The sequence below is a fragment of the Lemur catta genome, chromosome 8 (genome assembly GCF_020740605.2).
Source record: "Lemur catta isolate mLemCat1 chromosome 8, mLemCat1.pri, whole genome shotgun sequence".
Lineage (NCBI taxonomy): Eukaryota > Metazoa > Chordata > Mammalia > Primates > Lemuridae > Lemur > Lemur catta.
The window spans coordinates 103584520-103608077 of NC_059135.1; positions in this window are offsets into that span (position 1 = coordinate 103584520).

A 23558-nucleotide genomic window follows, 5' to 3' on the forward strand; every position below is an offset into this window, starting at 1 on the left:
ATCCTAGGGCTGATGCTAACCCTAACCCAAACACTATCCTAGGGCTGATGCTAACCCTAACCCTAACCCTAACACTATCCTAGGGCTGATGCTAACCCTAACGCTAACCCTAACACTATCCTTGAACTAATGCTAACCCTAACCCTAACCCTAACACTATCCTAGGCCTGATGATAACCCTAACCCTAACCCTAACACTATCCTAGGGTTTATGTTAACTCTAACCCTAACACTATCCTAGGGCTGATGCTAACCCTAACCCTAACCCTAACACTATCCTAGGGCGGATGCTAACCCTAACCCTAACCCTAACACTATCCTAGGGCTGATGCTAACCATAACACTAACACTATCCTAGGGCTGATGCTAACCCTAACCCTAACCCTAACACTATCCTTGGGCGGATGCTAACCCTAACCCTAACCCTAACACTATCATAGGGCTGATGCTAACCATAACACTAACACTATCCTAGGGCTGATGCTAACCCTAACCCTAACCCTAACACTATCCTAGGGCTGATGATAACCCTAACCCTAACTCTAACACTATCTTAGGGCTGATGCTAACCCTAACCCTAACCCTAACACTATCCTAGGGCGGATGCTCACCCTAACCCTAACCCTAACACTATCCTAGGGTTGATGCTAACCATAACACTAACACTATCCGAGGGCTGATGCTAACCCTAACCTTAACCCTAACACTATCCTAGGGCTGATGCTAACCCTAACCTTAACCCTAACGCTATCCTACGGCTGATGCTAACCCTAACCTTAACCCTAACACTATCCTAGGCCTGATGCTAACCCTAACCCTAACCCTAACACTATCCTAGGGCTGATGCTAACCCTAACCCTAACACTATCCTAGGGCTGATGCTGACACTAACCCTAACCCTAACACTATCCTAGGGCTGATGCTAACCCTAACCCTAACAATATCCTAGGCCTGATGATAACCCTAACCCTAACCCTAACACTATCCTAGGTCTGATGCTAACCCTAACCCTAACACTATCCTAGGGCTGATGCTAAAACTAACCCTAACCCTAACACTATCCTAGGGCTGATGCTAACACTAACCCTAACACTATCCTAGGGCTGATGCTAACCCTAACCCTAACCCTAACACTATGCCAGGGCTGATGCTAACCCTAACCCTAACACTATCCTAGGGCTGATGCTAACCCTAACCCTAACCCTAACACTATCCCAGGGCTGATGCTAACCCTAACCCTAACACTATCCTAGGGCTGATGCTAACCCTAACCCTAACCCTAACACTACCCTAGGGCTGATGCTAACCCTAACCCTAACACTATCCTAGGGCTGATGGTAACCCTAACCCTAACACTATCCTGGGCCTGATGCTAACGCTAACCCTAACCCTAACACTATCCTAGGGCTGATGCTAACCCTAACCCTAACACTATCCTAGGCCTGATGATAACCCTAACCCTAACCCTAACAGGATCCTAGGTCTGATGCTAACCCTAACCCTAACACTATCCTAGGGCTGATGCTAAAACTAACCCTAACCCTAACACTATCCTAGGGCTGATGCTAACCCTAACCCTAACACTATCCTAGGGCTGATGCTAACCCTAACCCTAACCCTAACACTATCCCAGGGCTGATGCTAACCCTAACCCTAACACTATCCTAGGGCTGATGCTAACCCTAACCCTAACCCTAACACTATCCCAGGGCTGATGCTAACCCTAACCCTAACACTATCCTAGGGCTGATGCTAACCCTAACCCTAACCCTAACACTACCCTAGGGCTGATGCTAACCCTAACCCTAACACTATCCTAGGGCTGATGGTAACCCTAACCCTAACCGTAACATTATCCCAGGGCTGATGGTAACCCTAACCCTAACACTATCCTAGGGCTGATGCTAACCCTAACACTAACACTATCCTAGGGCTGATGCTAACCCTAACCCTAACCCTAACACTATCCTAGGGCTGATGCTAACCCTCACCCTAACACTATCCTAGGGCTGATACTAACCCTAACCCTAACCCTAACACTATCCTAGGGCTGATGCTAACCCTTACCTTAACACTATCATAGGCCTGATGATAACCCTAACCCTAACCCTAACATTATCCTAGGGCTGATGCTAACCCTAATCCTAACACTATCCTAGGCCTGATCCTAACCCTAACCCTAACCCTAACACTATCCTAGGGCTGATGCTAACCCTAACCCTAACACTATCCTAGGGCTGATGCTAACCCTAACCCTCACCCTAACACTATCCTAGGGCTGATGCTAACCCTAAGCCTAACGCTATCCTAGGGCTGATGCTAACCCTAACCCTAACACTATGCTAGGTCTGATGATAACCCTAAACCTAACACTATCCTAGGGCTGATGCTAACCCTAACCCTAACAATATCCTAGGCCTGATGATAACCCTAACCCTAACCCTAACACTATCCTAGGTCTGATGCTAACCCTAACCCTAACACTATCCTAGGGCTGATGCTAAAACTAACCCTAACCCTAACACTATCCTAGGGCTGATGCTAACACTAACCCTAACACTATCCTAGGGCTGATGCTAACCCTAACCCTAACCCTAACACTATGCCAGGGCTGATGCTAACCCTAACCCTAACACTATCCTAGGGCTGATGCTAACCCTAACCCTAACCCTAACACTATCCCAGGGCTGATGCTAACCCTAACCCTAACACTATCCTAGGGCTGATGCTAACCCTAACCCTAACCCTAACACTACCCTAGGGCTGATGCTAACCCTAACCCTAACACTATCCTAGGGCTGATGGTAACCCTAACCCTAACACTATCCTGGGCCTGATGCTAACGCTAACCCTAACCCTAACACTATCCTAGGGCTGATGCTAACCCTAACCCTAACACTATCCTAGGCCTGATGATAACCCTAACCCTAACCCTAACAGGATCCTATTTCTGATGCTAACCCTAACCCTAACACTATCCTAGGGCTGATGCTAAAACTAACCCTAACCCTAACACTATCCTAGGGCTGATGCTAACCCTAACCCTAACACTATCCTAGGGCTGATGCTAACCCTAACCCTAACCCTAACACTATCCCAGGGCTGATGCTAACCCTAACCCTAACACTATCCTAGGGCTGATGCTAACCCTAACCCTAACCCTAACACTATCCCAGGGCTGATGCTAACCCTAACCCTAACACTATCCTAGGGCTGATGCTAACCCTAACCCTAACCCTAACACTACCCTAGGGCTGATGCTAACCCTAACCCTAACACTATCCTAGGGCTGATGGTAACCCTAACCCTAACACTATCCTAGGGCTGATGCTAACCCTAACACTAACACTATCCTAGGGCTGATGCTAACCCTAACCCTAACCCTAACACTATCCTAGGGCTGATGCTAACCCTCACCCTAACACTATCCTAGGGCTGATACTAACCCTAACCCTAACCCTAACACTATCCTAGGGCTGATGCTAACCCTTACCTTAACACTATCATAGGCCTGATGATAACCCTAACCCTAACCCTAACATTATCCTAGGGCTGATGCTAACCCTAATCCTAACACTATCCTAGGCCTGATCCTAACCCTAACCCTAACCCTAACACTATCCTAGGGCTGATGCTAACCCTAACCCTAACACTATCCTAGGGCTGATGCTAACCCTAACCCTCACCCTAACACTATCCTAGGGCTGATGCTAACCCTAACCCTAACACTATCCTAGGCCTGATGCTAACCCTAACCATAACCCTAACAGTATCCTAGGGCTGATGCTAACCCTAACCCTAACCCTACCACTATCTTGGGCCTGATGCTAACCCTAACCCTAAGACTAACACTATCCTAGGGCTGATGCTAACCCTAACCCAAACACTATCCTGGGGCTGATGCTAACCCTAACCCTAACCCTAACACTATCCTAGGGCTGATGCTAACCCTAACGCTAACTCTAACACTATCCTTGAACTAATGCTAACCCTAACCCTAACCCTAACACTATCCTAGGCCTGATGATAACTCTAACCCTAACCCTAACACTATCTTAGGGTTTATGTTAACTCTAACCCTAACACTATCCTAGGGCTGATGCTAACCCTAACCCTAACCCTAACACTATCCTAGGGCGGATGCTAACCCTAACCCTAACCCTAACACTATCCTAGGGCTGATGCTAACCATAACACTAACACTATCCTAGGGCTGATGCTAACCCTAACCCTAACCCTAACACTATCCTAGGGCGGATGCTAACCCTAACCCTAACCCTAACACTATCCTAGGGCTGATGCTAACCCTAACCCTAACCCTAACACTATCCTAGGGCTGATGCTAACCCTAACCCTAACTCTAACACTATCTTAGGGCTGATGCTAACCCTAACCCTAACCCTAACACTATCCTAGGGCGGATGCTCACCCTAACCCTAACCCTAACACTATCCTACGGCTGATGCTAACCATAACACTAACACTATCCTAGGGCTGATGCTAACCCTAACCTTAACCCTAACACTATGCTAGGGCTGATGCTAACCCTAACCTTAACCCTAACACTATCCTACGGCTGATGCTAACCCTAACCTTAACCCTAACACTATCCTAGGCCTGATGCTAACCCTAACCCTAACCCTAACACTATCCTAGGGCTGATGCTAACCCTAACCCTAACACTACCCTAGGGCTGATGCTGACCCTAACCCTAACCCTAACACTATCCTAGGGCTGATGCTAACCCTAACCCTAACACTATCCTAGGCCTGATGATAACCCTAACCCTAACCCTAACACTATCCTAGGTCTGATGCTAACCCTAACCCTAACACTATCCTAGGGCTGATGCTAAAACTAACCCTAACCCTAACACTATCCTAGGGCTGATGCTAACCCTAACCCTAACACTATCCTAGGGCTGATGCTAACCCTAACCCTAACCCTAACACTATCCCAGGGCTGATGCTAACCCTAACCCTAACACTATCCTAGGGTGATGCTAACCCTAACCCTAACCCTAACACTATCCTGGGCCTGATGCTAACCCTAACCCTAACCCTAACACTACCCTAGGGCTGATGCTAACCCTAACCCTAACACTATCCTAGGGCTGATGGTAACCATAACCCTAACCGTAACATTATCCCAGGGCTGATGGTAACCCTAACCCTAACACTATCCTAGGGCTGATGCTAACCCTAACCCTAACCCTAACACTATCCTAGGGCTGATGCTAACCCTAACCCTAACCCTAACACTATCCTAGAGCTGATGCTAACCCTAACCCTAACCCTAACCCTAACCCTAATACTATCCTAGGGCTGATGCTAACCCTAACCCTAACCCTAACACTATCCTAGGGCTGATGCTAACCCTAACACTAACACTATCCTAGGGCTGATGCTAACCCTAACCCTAACCCTAACACTATCCTAGGGCTGATGCTAACCCTAACCCTAACACTATCCTAGGGCTGATACTAACCCTAACCCTAACCCTAACACTATCCTAGGGCTGATGCTAACCCTAACCTTAACACTATCATAGGCCTGATGATAACCCTAACCCTAACCCTAACACTATCCTAGGGCTGATGCTAACCCTAATCCTAACACTATCCTAGGCCTGATCCTAACCCTAACCCTAACCCTAAGACTATCCTAGGGCTGATGCTAACCCTAACCCTAACACTATCCTAGGGCTGATGCTAACCCTAACCCTCACCCTAACACTATCCTAGGGCTGATGCTAACCCTAACCCTAACACTATCCTAGGCCTGATGCTAACCCTAACCATAACCCTAACAGTATCCTAGGGCTGATGCTAACCCTAACCCTAACCCTACCACTATCTTGGGCCTGATGCTAACCCTAACCCTAAGACTAACACTATCCTAGGGCTGATGCTAACCCTAACCCAAACACTATCCTAGGGCTGATGCTAACCCTAACCCTAACCCTAACACTATCCTAGGGCTGATGCTAACCCTAACGCTAACCCTAACACTATCCTTGAACTAATGCTAACCCTAACCCTAACCCTAACACTATCCTAGGCCTGATGATAACCCTAACCCTAACCCTAACACTATCCTAGGGTTTATGTTAACTCTAACCCTAACACTATCCTAGGGCTGATGCTAACCCTAACCCTAACCCTAACACTATCCTAGGGCTGATGCTAACCCTAACCCTAACCCTAACACTATCCTAGGGCTGATGCTAACCATAACACTAACACTATCCTAGGGCTGATGCTAACCCTAACCCTAACCCTAACACTATCCTAGGGCGGATGCTAACCCTAACCCTAACCCTAACACTATCCTAGGGCTGATGCTAACCATAACACTAACACTATCCTAGGGCTGATGCTAACCCTAACCCTAACCCTAACACTATCCTAGGGCTGATGATAACCCTAACCCTAACTCTAACACTATCTTAGGGCTGATGCTAACCCTAACCCTAACCCTAACACTATCCTAGGGCGGATGCTCACCCTAACCCTAACCCTAACACTATCCTAGGGTTGATGCTAACCATAACACTAACACTATCCGAGGGCTGATGCTAACCCTAACCTTAACCCTAACACTATCCTAGGGCTGATGCTAACCCTAACCTTAACCCTAACGCTATCCTACGGCTGATGCTAACCCTAACCTTAACCCTAACACTATCCTAGGCCTGATGCTAACCCTAACCCTAACCCTAACACTATCCTAGGGCTGATGCTAACCCTAACCCTAACACTATCCTAGGGCTGATGCTGACACTAACCCTAACCCTAACACTATCCTAGGGCTGATGCTAACCCTAACCCTAACAATATCCTAGGCCTGATGATAACCCTAACCCTAACCCTAACACTATCCTAGGTCTGATGCTAACCCTAACCCTAACACTATCCTAGGGCTGATGCTAAAACTAACCCTAACCCTAACACTATCCTAGGGCTGATGCTAACACTAACCCTAACACTATCCTAGGGCTGATGCTAACCCTAACCCTAACCCTAACACTATGCCAGGGCTGATGCTAACCCTAACCCTAACACTATCCTAGGGCTGATGCTAACCCTAACCCTAACCCTAACACTATCCCAGGGCTGATGCTAACCCTAACCCTAACACTATCCTAGGGCTGATGCTAACCCTAACCCTAACCCTAACACTACCCTAGGGCTGATGCTAACCCTAACCCTAACACTATCCTAGGGCTGATGGTAACCCTAACCCTAACCCTAACACTATCCCAGGGCTGATGCTAACCCTAACCCTAACACTATCCTAGGGCTGATGCTAACCCTAACCCTAACCCTAACACTATCCCAGGGCTGATGCTAACCCTAACCCTAACACTATCCTATGGCTGATGCTAACCCTAACCCTAACCCTAACACTATCCCAGGGCTGATGCTAACCCTAACCCTAACACTATCCTAGGGCTGATGCTAACCCTAACCCTAACCCTAACACTACCCTAGGGCTGATGCTAACCCTAACCCTAACACTATCCTAGGGCTTATGGTAACCCTAACCCTAACCGTAACATTATCCCAGGGCTGATGGTAACCCTAACCCTAACACTATCCTAGGGATGATGCTAACCCTAACACTAACACTATCCTAGGGCTGATGCTAACCCTAACCCTAACCCTAACACTATCCTAGGGCTGATGCTAACCCTCACCCTAACACTATCCTAGGGCTGATACTAACCCTAACCCTAACCCTAACACTATCCTAGGGCTGATGCTAACCCTTACCTTAACACTATCATAGGCCTGATGATAACCCTAACCCTAACCCTAACATTATCCTAGGGCTGATGCTAACCCTAATCCTAACACTATCCTAGGCCTGATCCTAACCCTAACCCTAACCCTAACACTATCCTAGGGCTGATGCTAACCCTAACCCTAACACTATCCTAGGGCTGATGCTAACCCTAACCCTCACCCTAACACTATCCTAGGGCTGATGCTAACCCTAACCCTAACACTATCCTAGGCCTGATGCTAACCCTAACCATAACCCTAACAGTATCCTAGGGCTGATGCTAACCCTAACCCTAACCCTACCACTATCTTGGGCCTGATGCTAACCCTAACCCTAAGACTAACACTATCCTAGGGCTGATGCTAACCCTAACCCAAACACTATCCTGGGGCTGATGCTAACCCTAACCCTAACCCTAACACTATCCTAGGGCTGATGCTAACCCTAACGCTAACTCTAACACTATCCTTGAACTAATGCTAACCCTAACCCTAACCCTAACACTATCCTAGGCCTGATGATAACTCTAACCCTAACCCTAACAGTATCTTAGGGTTTATGTTAACTCTAACCCTAACACTATCCTAGGGCTGATGCTAACCCTAACCCTAACCCTAACACTATCCTAGGGCGGATGCTAACCCTAACCCTAACCCTAACACTATCCTAGGACTGATGCTAACCATAACACTAACACTATCCTAGGGCTGATGCTAACCCTAACCCTAACCCTAACACTATCCTAGGGCGGATGCTAACCCTAACCCTAACCCTAACACTATCCTAGGGCTGATGCTAACCCTAACCCTAACCCTAACACTATCCTAGGGCTGATGCTAACCCTAACCCTAACTCTAACACTATCTTAGGGCTGATGCTAACCCTAACCCTAACCCTAACACTATCCTAGGGCGGATGCTCACCCTAACCCTAACCCTAACACTATCCTAGGGCTGATGCTAACCATAACACTAACACTATCCTAGGGCTGATGCTAACCCTAACCTTAACCCTAACACTATGCTAGGGCTGATGCTAACCCTAACCTTAACCCTAACACTATCCTACGGCTGATGCTAACCCTAACCTTAACCCTAACACTATCCTAGGCCTGATGCTAACCCTAACCCTAACCCTAACACTATCCTAGGGCTGATGCTAACCCTAACCCTAACACTACCCTAGGGCTGATGCTGACCCTAACCCTAACCCTAACACTATCCTAGGGCTGATGCTAACCCTAACCCTAACACTATCCTAGGCCTGATGATAACCCTAACCCTAACCCTAACACTATCCTAGGTCTGATGCTAACCCTAACCCTAACACTATCCTAGGGCTGATGCTAAAACTAACCCTAACCCTAACACTATCCTAGGGCTGATGCTAACCCTAACCCTAACACTATCCTAGGGCTGATGCTAACCCTAACCCTAACCCTAACACTATCCCAGGGCTGATGCTAACCCTAACCCTTACACTATCCTAGGGTGATGCTAACCCTAACCCTAACCCTAACACTATCCTGGGCCTGATGCTAACCCTAACCCTAACCCTAACACTACCCTAGGGCTGATGCTAACCCTAACCCTAACACTATCCTAGGGCTGATGGTAACCTTAACCCTAACCGTAACATTATCCCAGGGCTGATGGTAACCCTAACCCTAACACTATCCTAGGGCTGATGCTAACCCTAACCCTAACCCTAACACTATCCTAGGGCTGATGCTAACCCTAACCCTAACCCTAACACTATCCTAGAGCTGATGCTAACCCTAACCTTAACACTATCATAGGCCTGATGATAACCCTAACCCTAACCCTAACACTATCCTAGGGCTGATGCTAACCCTAATCCTAACACTATCCTAGGCCTGATCCTAACCCTAACCCTAACCCTAAGACTATCCTAGGGCTGATGCTAACCCTAACCCTAACACTATCCTAGGGCTGATGCTAACCCTAATCCTCACCCTAACACTATCCTAGGGCTGATGCTAACCCTAACCCTAACACTATCCTAGGCCTGATGCTAACCCTAACCATAACCCTAACAGTATCCTAGGGCTGATGCTAACCCTAACCCTAACCCTACCACTATCTTGGGCCTGATGCTAACCCTAACCCTAAGACTAACACTATCCTAGGGCTGATGCTAACCCTAACCCAAACACTATCCTAGGGCTGATGCTAACCCTAACCCTAACCCTAACACTATCCTAGGGCTGATGCTAACCCTAACGCTAACCCTAACACTATCCTTGAACTAATGCTAACCCTAACCCTAACCCTAACACTATCCTAGGCCTGATGATAACCCTAACCCTAACCCTAACACTATCCTAGGGTTTATGTTAACTCTAACCCTAACACTATCCTAGGGCTGATGCTAACCCTAACCCTAACCCTAACACTATCCTAGGGCTGATGCTAACCCTAACCCTAACCCTAACACTATCCTAGGGCTGATGCTAACCATAACACTAACACTATCCTAGGGCTGATGCTAACCCTAACCCTAACCCTAACACTATCCTAGGGCGGATGCTAACCCTAACCCTAACCCTAACATTATCCTAGGGCTGATGCTAACCATAACACTAACACTATCCTAGGGCTGATGCTAACCCTAACCCTAACCCTAACACTATCCTAGGGCTGATGATAACCCTAACCCTAACTCTAACACTATCTTAGGGCTGATGCTAACCCTAACCCTAACCCTAACACTATCCTAGGGGGGATGCTCACCCTAACCCTAACCCTAACACTATCCTAGGGTTGATGCTAACCATAACACTAACACTATCCGAGGGCTGATGCTAACCCTAACCTTAACCCTAACACTATCCTAGGGCTGATGCTAACCCTAACCATAACCCTAACGCTATCCTACGGCTGATGCTAACCCTAACCTTAACCCTAACACTATCCTAGGCCTGATGCTAACCCTAACCCTAACCCTAACACTATCCTAGGGCTGATGCTAACCCTAACCCTAACACTATCCTAGGGCTGATGCTGACACTAACCCTAACCCTAACACTATCCTAGGGCTGATGCTAACCCTAACCCTAACAATATCCTAGGCCTGATGATAACCCTAACCCTAACCCTAACACTATCCTAGGTCTGATGCTAACCCTAACCCTAACACTATCCTAGGGCTGATGCTAAAACTAACCCTAACCCTAACACTATCCTAGGGCTGATGCTAACACTAACCCTAACACTATCCTAGGGCTGATGCTAACCCTAACCCTAACCCTAACACTATGCCAGGGCTGATGCTAACCCTAACCCTAACACTATCCTAGGGCTGATGCTATCCCTAACCCTAACCCTAACACTATCCCAGGGCTGATGCTAACCCTAACCCTAACACTATCCTAGGGCTGATGCTAACCCTAACCCTAACCCTAACACTACCCTAGGGCTGATGCTAACCCTAACCCTAACACTATCCTAGGGCTGATGGTAACCCTAACCCTAACCCTAACACTATCCCAGGGCTGATGCTAACCCTAACCCTAACACTATCCTAGGGCTGATGCTAACCCTAACCCTAACCCTAACACTATCCCAGGGCTGATGCTAACCCTAACCCTAACACTATCCTAGGGCTGATGCTAACCCTAACCCTAACCCTAACACTATCCCAGGGCTGATGCTAACCCTAACCCTAACACTATCCTAGGGCTGATGCTAACCCTAACCCTAACCCTAACACTACCCTAGGGCTGATGCTAACCCTAACCCTAACACTATCCTAGGGCTGATGGTAACCCTAACCCTAACCGTAACATTATCCCAGGGCTGATGGTAACCCTAACCCTAACACTATCCTAGGGCTGATGCTAACCCTAACACTAACACTATCCTAGGGCTGATGCTAACCCTAACCCTAACCCTAACACTATCCTAGGGCTGATGCTAACCCTCACCCTAACACTATCCTAGGGCTGATACTAACCCTAACCCTAACCCTAACACTATCCTAGGGCTGATGCTAACCCTTACCTTAACACTATCATAGGCCTGATGATAACCCTAACCCTAACCCTAACATTATCCTAGGGCTGATGCTAACCCTAATCCTAACACTATCCTAGGCCTGATCCTAACCCTAACCCTAACCCTAACACTATCCTAGGGCTGATGCTAACCCTAAACCTAACACTATCCTAGGGCTGATGCTAACCCTAACCCTCACCCTAACACTATCCTAGGGCTGATGCTAACCCTAACCCTAACACTATCCTAGGCCTGATGCTAACCCTAACCATAACCCTAACAGTATCCTAGGGCTGATGCTAACCCTAACCCTAACCCTACCACTATCTTGGGCCTGATGCTAACCCTAACCCTAAGACTAACACTATCCTAGGGCTGATGCTAACCCTAACCCAAACACTATCCTGGGGCTGATGCTAACCCTAACCCTAACCCTAACACTATCCTAGGGCTGATGCTAACCCTAACGCTAACTCTAACACTATCCTTGAACTAATGCTAACCCTAACCCTAACCCTAACACTATCCTAGGCCTGATGATAACTCTAACCCTAACCCTAACACTATCTTAGGGTTTATGTTAACTCTAACCCTAACACTATCCTAGGGCTGATGCTAACCCTAACCCTAACCCTAACACTATCCTAGGGCGGATGCTAACCCTAACCCTAACCCTAACACTATCCTAGGGCTGATGCTAACCATAACACTAACACTATCCTAGGGCTGATGCTAACCCTAACCCTAACCCTAACACTATCCTAGGGCTGATGCTAACCCTAACCCTAACCCTAACACTATCCTAGGGCTGATGCTAACCCTAACCCTAACCCTAACACTATCCTAGGGCTGATGCTAACCCTAACCCTAACTCTAACACTATCTTAGGGCTGATGCTAACCCTAACCCTAACCCTAACACTATCCTAGGGCGGATGCTCACCCTAACCCTAACCCTAACACTATCCTAGGGCTGATGCTAACCATAACACTAACACTATCCTAGGGCTGATGCTAACCCTAACCTTAACCCTAACACTATGCTAGGGCTGATGCTAACCCTAACCTTAACCCTAACACTATCCTACGGCTGATGCTAACCCTAACCTTAACCCTAACACTATCCTAGGCCTGATGCTAACCCTAACCCTAACCCTAACACTATCCTAGGGCTGATGCTAACCCTAACCCTAACACTACCCTAGGGCTGATGCTGACCCTAACCCTAACCCTAACACTATCCTAGGGCTGATGCTAACCCTAACCCTAACACTATCCTAGGCCTGATGATAACCCTAACCCTAACCCTAACACTATCCTAGGTCTGATGCTAACCCTAACCCTAACACTATCCTAGGGCTGATGCTAAAACTAACCCTAACCCTAACACTATCCTAGGGCTGATGCTAACCCTAACCCTAACACTATCCTAGGGCTGATGCTAACCCTAACCCTAACCCTAACACTATCCCAGGGCTGATGCTAACCCTAACCCTAACACTATCCTAGGGTGATGCTAACCCTAACCGTAACCCTAACACTATCCTGGGCCTGATGCTAACCCTAACCCTAACCCTAACACTACCCTAGGGCTGATGCTAACCCTAACCCTAACACTATCCTAGGGCTGATGGTAACCCTAACCCTAACCGTAACATTATCCCAGGGCTGATGGTAACCCTAACCCTAACACTATCCTAGGGCTGATGCTAACCCTAACCCTAACCCTAACACTATCCTAGGGCTGATGCTAACCCTAACCCTAACCCTAACACTATCCTAGAGCTGATGCTAACCCTAACCCTAACCCTAACCCTAACCCTAATACTATCCTAGGGCTGATGCTAACCCTAACCCTAACCCTAACACTATCCTAGGGCTGATGCTAACCCTAACACTAACACTATCCCAGGGCTGATGCTAACCCTAACCCTAACCCTAACACTATCCTAGGGCTGATGCTAACCCTAACCCTAACACTATCCTAGGGCTGATACTAACCCTAACCCTAACCCTAACACTATCCTAGGGCTGATGCTAACCCTAACCTTAACACTATCATAGGCCTGATGATAACCCTAACCCTAACCCTAACACTATCCTAGGGCTGATGCTAACCCTAATCCTAACACTATCCTAGGCCTGATCCTAACCCTAACCCTAACCCTAAGACTATCCTAGGGCTGATGCTAACCCTAACCCTAACACTATCCTAGGGCTGATGCTAACCCTAACCCTCACCCTAACACTATCCTAGGGCTGATGCTAACCCTAACCCTAACACTATCCTAGGCCTGATGCTAACCCTAACCATAACCCTAACAGTATCCTAGGGCTGATGCTAACCCTAACCCTAACCCTACCACTATCTTGGGCCTGATGCTAACCCTAACCCTAAGACTAACACTATCCTAGGGCTGATGCTAACCCTAACCCAAACACTATCCTAGGGCTGATGCTAACCCTAACCCTAACCCTAACACTATCCTAGGGCTGATGCTAACCCTAACGCTAACCCTAACACTATCCTTGAACTAATGCTAACCCTAACCCTAACCCTAACACTATCCTAGGCCTGATGATAACCCTAACCCTAACCCTAACACTATCCTAGGGTTTATGTTAACTCTAACCCTAACACTATCCTAGGGCTGATGCTAACCCTAACCCTAACCCTAACACTATCCTAGGGCGGATGCTAACCCTAACCCTAACCCTAACACTATCCTAGGGCTGATGCTAACCATAACACTAACACTATCCTAGGGCTGATGCTAACCCTAACCCTAACCCTAACACTATCCTAGGGCGGATGCTAACCCTAACCCTAACCCTAACACTATCCTAGGGCTGATGCTAACCATAACACTAACACTATCCTAGGGCTGATGCTAACCCTAACCCTAACCCTAACACTATCCTAGGGCTGATGATAACCCTAACCCTAACTCTAACACTATCTTAGGGCTGATGCTAACCCTAACCCTAACCCTAACACTATCCTAGGGCGGATGCTCACCCTAACCCTAACCCTAACACTATCCTAGGGTTGATGCTAACCATAACACTAACACTATCCGAGGGCTGATGCTAACCCTAACATTAACCCTAACACTATCCTAGGGCTGATGCTAACCCTAACCTTAACCCTAACGCTATCCTACGGCTGATGCTAACCCTAACCTTAACCCTAACACTATCCTAGGCCTGATGCTAACCCTAACCCTAACCCTAACACTATCCTAGGGCTGATGCTAACCCTAACCCTAACACTATCCTAGGGCTGATGCTGACACTAACCCTAACCCTAACACTATCCTAGGGCTGATGCTAACCCTAACCCTAACAATATCCTAGGCCTGATGATAACCCTAACCCTAACCCTAACACTATCCTAGGTCTGATGCTAACCCTAACCCTAACACTACCCTAGGGCTGATGCTAAAACTAACCCTAACCCTAACACTATCCTAGGGCTGATGCTAACACTAACCCTAACACTATCCTAGGGCTGATGCTAACCCTAACCCTAACCCTAACACTATGCCAGGGCTGATGCTAACCCTAACCCTAACACTATCCTAGGGCTGATGCTAACCCTAACCCTAACCCTAACACTATCCCAGGGCTGATGCTAACCCTAACCCTAACACTATCCTAGGGCTGATGCTAACCCTAACCCTAACCCTAACACTACCCTAGGGCTGATGCTAACCCTAACCCTAACACTATCCTAGGGCTGATGGTAACCCTAACCCTAACACTATCCTGGGCCTGATGCTAACGCTAACCCTAACCCTAACACTATCCTAGGGCTGATGCTAACCCTAACCCTAACACTATCCTAGGCCTGATGATAACCCTAACCCTAACCCTAACAGGATCCTAGGTCTGATGCTAACCCTAACCCTAACACTATCCTAGGGCTGATGCTAAAACTAACCCTAACCCTAACACTATCCTAGGGCTGATGCTAACCCTAACCCTAACACTATCCTAGGGCTGATGCTAACCCTAACCCTAACCCTAACACTATCCCAGGGCTGATGCTAACCCTAACCCTAACACTATCCTAGGGCTGATGCTAACCCTAACCCTAACCCTAACACTATCCCAGGGCTGATGCTAACCCTAACCCTAACACTATCCTAGGGCTGATGCTAACCCTAACCCTAACCCTAACACTACCCTAGGGCTGATGCTAACCCTAACCCTAACACTATCCTAGGGCTGATGGTAACCCTAACCCTAACCGTAACATTATCCCAGGGCTGATGGTAACCCTAACCCTAACACTATCCTAGGGCTGATGCTAACCCTAACACTAACACTATCCTAGGGCTGATGCTAACCCTAACCCTAACCCTAACACTATCCTAGGGCTGATGCTAACCCTCACCCTAACACTATCCTAGGGCTGATACTAACCCTAACCCTAACCCTAACACTATCCTAGGGCTGATGCTAACCCTTACCTTAACACTATCATAGGCCTGATGATAACCCTAACCCTAACCCTAACATTATCCTAGGGCTGATGCTAACCCTAATCCTAACACTATCCTAGGCCTGATCCTAACCCTAACCCTAACCCTAACACTATCCTAGGGCTGATGCTAACCCTAACCCTAACACTATCCTAGGGCTGATGCTAACCCTAACCCTCACCCTAACACTATCCTAGGGCTGATGCTAACCCTAACCCTAACACTATCCTAGGCCTGATGCTAACCCTAACCATAACCCTAACAGTATCCTAGGGCTGATGCTAACCCTAACCCTAACCCTACCACTATCTTGGGCCTGATGCTAACCCTAACCCTAAGACTAACACTATCCTAGGGCTGATGCTAACCCTAACCCAAACACTATCCTGGGGCTGATGCTAACCCTAACCCTAACCCTAACACTATCCTAGGGCTGATGCTAACCCTAACGCTAACTCTAACACTATCCTTGAACTAATGCTAACCCTAACCCTAACCCTAACACTATCCTAGGCCTGATGATAACTCTAACCCTAACCCTAACACTATCTTAGGGTTTATGTTAACTCTAACCCTAACACTATCCTAGGGCTGATGCTAACCCTAACCCTAACCCTAACACTATCCTAGGGCGGATGCTAACCCTAACCCTAACCCTAACACTATCCTAGGGCTGATGCTAACCATAACACTAACACTATCCTAGGGCTGATGCTAACCCTAACCCTAACCCTAACACTATCCTAGGGCGGATGCTAACCCTAACCCTAACCCTAACACTATCCTAGGGCTGATGCTAACCCTAACCCTAACCCTAACACTATCCTAGGGCTGATGCTAACCCTAACCCTAACTCTAACACTATCTTAGGGCTGATGCTAACCCTAACCCTAACCCTAACACTATCCTAGGGCGGATGCTCACCCTAACCCTAACCCTAACACTATCCTAGGGCTGATGCTAACCATAACACTAACACTATCCTAGGGCTGATGCTAACCCTAACCTTAACCCTAACACTATGCTAGGGGTGATGCTAACCCTAACCTTAACCCTAACACTATCCTACGGCTGATGCTAACCCTAACCTTAACCCTAACACTATCCTAGGCCTGATGCTAACCCTAACCCTAACCCTAACACTATCCTAGGGCTGATGCTAACCCTAACCCTAACACTACCCTAGGGCTGATGCTGACCCTAACCCTAACCCTAACACTATCCTAGGGCTGATGCTAACCCTAACCCTAACAATATCCTAGGCCTGATGATAACCCTAACCCTAACCCTAACACTATCCTAGGGCTGATGCTAACCCTAACCCTAACACTATCCTAGGGCTGATGCTAACCCTAACCCTAACCCTAACACTATCCTAGGGCTGATGCTAAACTTAACCCTAACCCTAACGCTATCCTAGGGCTGATTCTAACCGTAACCCTAACACTATCCTAGGCCTGATGCTAACCCTAACCCTTACCCTAACACTATCCTAGGGCTGATGCTAAACCTAACCATAACCCTAACACTATCCTAGGGCTGATGCTAACCCTAACCCTAACCCTAACACTATCCTAGGGCTGATGCTAACCCTAACCCTAACACTATCCTAGGCCTGATGCTAACCCTAACCCTAACACAATCCTAGGGCTGATGCTAACCCTAACCCTAACACTAACACTATCCAAGGCCTGATGCTAACCCTATCCCTAACCCTAACACTCTCCTAGGGCTGATGCTAACCCTAACCCTAACACTATCCGAGGGCTGAAGCTAACCCTAACCCTAACCCAAACACTATCCTAGGGTTGATGCTAACCCTAACCCTAACACTATCCTAGGACTGATGCTAACCCTAACCCTAACCCTAACACTATCCTAGGGCTGATGCTAACCCTAACCCTAACCCTAACACTATCCTAGGGCTGATGCTAACCCTAACCCTAACACTATCCTAGGGCTGATGATAACCCTAACCCTAACCGTAACATTATCCCAGGGCTGATGGTAACCCTAACCCTAACACTATCCTAGGGCTGATGCTAACCCTAACCCTAACCCTAACACTATCCTAGGGCTGATGCTAACCCTAACCCTAACCCTAACCCTAACACTATCCTAGAGCTGATGCTAACCCTAACCCTAACCCTAACCCTAATACTATCCTAGGGCTGATGCTAACCCTAACCCTAACCCTAACACTATCCTAGGGCTGATGCTAACCCTAACAATAACATTATCCTAGGGCTGATGCTAAACCTAGCCCTACCCCTAACACTATCCTAGGGCTGATGCTAACCCTAACGCTAACGCTAACACTATCCTAGGCCTGAGGGTAACCCTAACCCTAACACTATCCTACGGCTGATGCTAACCCTAACCCTAACCCTAACACTATGCTAAGGCTGATGGTAACCCTAACACTAACACTATCCTAAGCCTGGTGCTAATCCTAACTCTAAACCCTAACACTATCCTAGGGCTGATGCTAACCCTAACCCTAATAATATCCTAGGGGTGATGCTAACACTAACCCTAACGCTAACACTATCCTAGGGCTGATGCTAACCCTAACCCTAACCCTAACAATATCCTAGGGCTGATGCTAACCCCAACCCTAACACTATCCTAGGGCTGATGCTAACCCTAACCCTAATAATATCCTAGGGCTGATGCTAACACTAACCCTAACCCTAACACTATCCTAGGCCTGATGCTAACCCTAACCCTACCCTAACACTATCCTAGGGCTGATGCTAACCCCAACCCTAACACTATCCTAGGGCTGATGCTAACCCTAACCCTAACCCTAACACTATCCTAGGGCTGATGCTAACCCTAACCCTAACACTAACCTAGGGCTGATGCTAACCCTAACCCTACCACTATCTTGGGCCTGATGCTAACCCTAACCCTAACACTAACACTATCCTAGGGCTGATGCTAACCCTAACCCTAACACTATCCTAGGGCTGATGCTAACCCTAACTCTAACCCTAACACTATCCTAGGGCTGATGCTAACCCTAACGCTAACCCTAACACTATCCTTGAACTAATGCTAACCCTAAACCTAACCCTAACACTATCCTAGGCCTGATGATAACCCTAACCATAACCCTAACACTATCCTAGGTTTTATGTTAACCCTAACACTAACATTATCCTAGGGTTGATGCTAACCCTAACCCTAACCCTAACACTATCCTAGGGCGGATGCTAAACCTAACCCTAACCCTAACACTATCCTACGGCTGATTCTAACCGTAACCCTAACACTATCCTAGGCCTGATGCTAACCCTAACCCTTACCCTAACACTATCCTAGGGCTGATGCTAAACCTAACCATAACCCTAACACTATCCTAGGGCTGATGCTAACCCTAACCCTAACCCTAACACTACCCTAGGGCTGATGCTAACCCTAACCCTAACACTATCCTTGGCCTGATGCTAACCCTAACCCTAACACTATCCTAGGGCTGATGCTAACCCTAACCCTAACCCTAACACTATCCCAGGCCTGATGCTAACCCTATCCCTAACCCTAACACTCTCCTAGGGCTGAGGCTAACCCTAACCCTAACACTATCCTAGGGCTGAGGCTAACCCTAACCCTAACCCTAACACTATCCTAGGGCTGATGCTAACCCTAACCCTAACCCTAACACTATCCTAGGGCTGATGCTAACCCTAACCCTAACACTATCCTAGGCCTGATGCTAACCCTAACCCTAACCCTAACACTATCCTAGGGCTGATGCTAACCCTAACCCTAACACTATCATAGGCCTGATGATAACCCTAACCCTAACCCTAACACTATCCTAGGGCTGATGCTAACCCTAATCCTAACACTATCCTAGGCCAGATCCTAACCCTAACCCTAACCCTAACACTATCCTAGGGCTGATGCTAACCCTAACCCTAACCCTACCACTATCTTGGGCCTAATGCTAACCCTAACCCTAAGACTAACACTAGCCTAGGGCTGATGCTAACCCTAACCCAAACACTATCCTAGGGCTGATGCTAACCCTAACCCTAACCCTAACACTATCCTAGGGCTGATGCTAACCCTAACGCTAACCCTAACACTATCCTTGAACTAATGCTAACCCTAACCCTAACCCTAACACTATCCTAGGCCTGATGATAACCCTAACCCTAACCCTAACACTATCCTAGGGTTTATGCTAACCCTAACCCTAACCCTAACACTATCCTAGGGCGCATGCTAACCCTAACCCTAACCCTAACACTATCCTAGGGCTGATGCTAACCATAACACTAACACTATCCTAGGGCTGATGCTAACCCTAACCCTAACCCTAACACTATCCTAGGGCTGATGCTAACCCTAACCCTAACTCTAACACTATCTTAGGGCTGATGCTAACCCTAACCCTAACCCTAACACTATCCTAGGGCGGATGCTCACCCAAACCCTAACCCTAACACTATCCTAGGGCTGATGCTAACCATAACACTAACACTATCCTAGGGCTGATGCTAACCCTAACCTTAACCCTAAGACTATCCTAGGGCTGATGCTAACCCTATCCTTAACCCTAACATTATCCTTCGGCTGATGCTAACCCTAACCTTAACCCTAACACTATCCTAGGCCTGATGCTAACCCTAACACTAACCCTAACACTATCCTAGGGCTGATGCTAACCCTAACCCTAACACTATCCTAGGGCTGATGCTAACCCTAACCCTAACCCTAACACTATCCTAGGGCTGATGCTAACCCTAACACTAACAATACCCTAGGCCTGATGATAACCCTAACCCTAACCCTAACACTATCCTAGGGCTGATGCTAACCATAACACTAACACTATCCTAGGGCTGATGCTAACCCTAACCCTAACCCTAACACTATCCTAGGGCGGATGCTAACCCTAACCCTAACCCTAACACTATCCTAGGGCTGATGCTAACCATAACACTAACACTATCCTAGGGCTGATGCTAACCCTAACCCTAACCCTAACACTATCCTAGGGCTGATGATAACCCTAACCCTAACTCTAACACTATCTTAGGGCTGATGCTAACCCTAACCCTAACCCTAACACTATCCTAGGGCGGATGCTCACCCTAACCCTAACCCTAACACTATCCTAGGGTTGATGCTAACCATAACACTGACACTATCCGAGGGCTGATGCTAACCCTAACCTTAACCCTAACACTATCCTAGGGCTGATGCTAACCCTAACCTTAACCCTAACGCTATCCTACGGCTGATGCTAACCCTAACCTTAACCCTAACACTATCCTAGGCCTGATGCTAACCCTAACCCTAACCCTAACACTATCCTAGGGCTGATGCTAACCCTAACCCTAACACTATCCTAGGGCTGATGCTGACACTAACCCTAACCCTAACACTATCCTAGGGCTGATGCTAACCCTAACCCTAACAATATCCTAGGCCTGATGATAACCCTAACCCTAACCCTAACACTATCCTAGGTCTGATGCTAACCCTAACCCTAACACTACCCTAGGGCTGATGCTAAAACTAACCCTAACCCTAACACTATCCTAGGGCTGATGCTAACACTAACCCTAACACTATCCTAGGGCTGATGCTAACCCTAACCCTAACCCTAACACTATGCCAGGGCTGATGCTAACCCTAACCCTAACACTATCCTAGGGCTGATGCTAACCCTAACCCTAACCCTAACACTATCCCAGGGCTGATGCTAACCCTAACCCTAACACTATCCTAGGGCTGATGCTAACCCTAACCCTAACCCTAACACTACCCTAGGGCTGATGCTAACCCTAACCCTAACACTATCCTAGGGCTGATGGTAACCCTAACCCTAACACTATCCTGGGCCTGATGCTAACGCTAACCCTAACCCTAACACTATCCTAGGGCTGATGCTAACCCTAACCCTAACACTATCCTAGGCCTGATGATAACCCTAACCCTAACCCTAACAGGATCCTAGGTCTGATGCTAACCTTAACCCTAACACTATCCTAGGGCTGATGCTAAAACTAACCCTAACCCTAACACTATCCTAGGGCTGATGCTAACCCTAACCCTAACACTATCCTAGGGCTGATGCTAACCCTAACCCTAACCCTAACACTATCCCAGGGCTGATGCTAACCCTAACCCTAACACTATCCTAGGGCTGATGCTAACCCTAACCCTAACCCTAACACTATCCCAGGGCTGATGCTAACCCTAACCCTAACACTATCCTAGGGCTGATGCTAACCCTAACCCTAACCCTAACACTACCCTAGGGCTGATGCTAACCCTAACCCTAACACTATCCTAGGGCTGATGGTAACCCTAACCCTAACCGTAACATTATCCCAGGGCTGATGGTAACCCTAACCCTAACACTATCCTAGGGCTGATGCTAACCCTAACACTAACACTATCCTAGGGCTGATGCTAACCCTAACCCTAACCCTAACACTATCCTAGGGCTGATGCTAACCCTCACCCTAACACTATCCTAGGGCTGATACTAACCCTAACCCTAACCCTAACACTATCCTAGGGCTGATGCTAACCCTTACCTTAACACTATCATAGGCCTGATGATAACCCTAACCCTAACCCTAACATTATCCTAGGGCTGATGCTAACCCTAATCCTAACACTATCCTAGGCCTGATCCTAACCCTAACCCTAACCCTAACACTATCCTAGGGCTGATGCTAACCCTAACCCTAACACTATCCTAGGGCTGATGCTAACCCTAACCCTCACCCTAACACTATCCTAGGGCTGATGCTAACCCTAACCCTAACACTATCCTAGGCCTGATGCTAACCCTAACCATAACCCTAACAGTATCCTAGGGCTGATGCTAACCCTAACCCTAACCCTACCACTATCTTGGGCCTGATGCTAACCCTAACCCTAAGACTAACACTATCCTAGGGCTGATGCTAACCCTAACCCAAACACTATCCTGGGGCTGATGCTAACCCTAACCCTAACCCTAACACTATCCTAGGGCTGATGCTAACCCTAACGCTAACTCTAACACTATCCTTGAACTAATGCTAACCCTAACCCTAACACTATCCTAGGCCTGATGCTAACCCTAACCCTAACACAATCCTAGGGCTGATGCTAACCCTAACCCTAACACTAACACTATCCAAGGCCTGATGCTAACCCTATCCCTAACCCTAACACTCTCCTAGGGCTGATGCTAACCCTAACCCTAACACTATCCGAGGGCTGAAGCTAACCCTAACCCTAACCCAAACACTA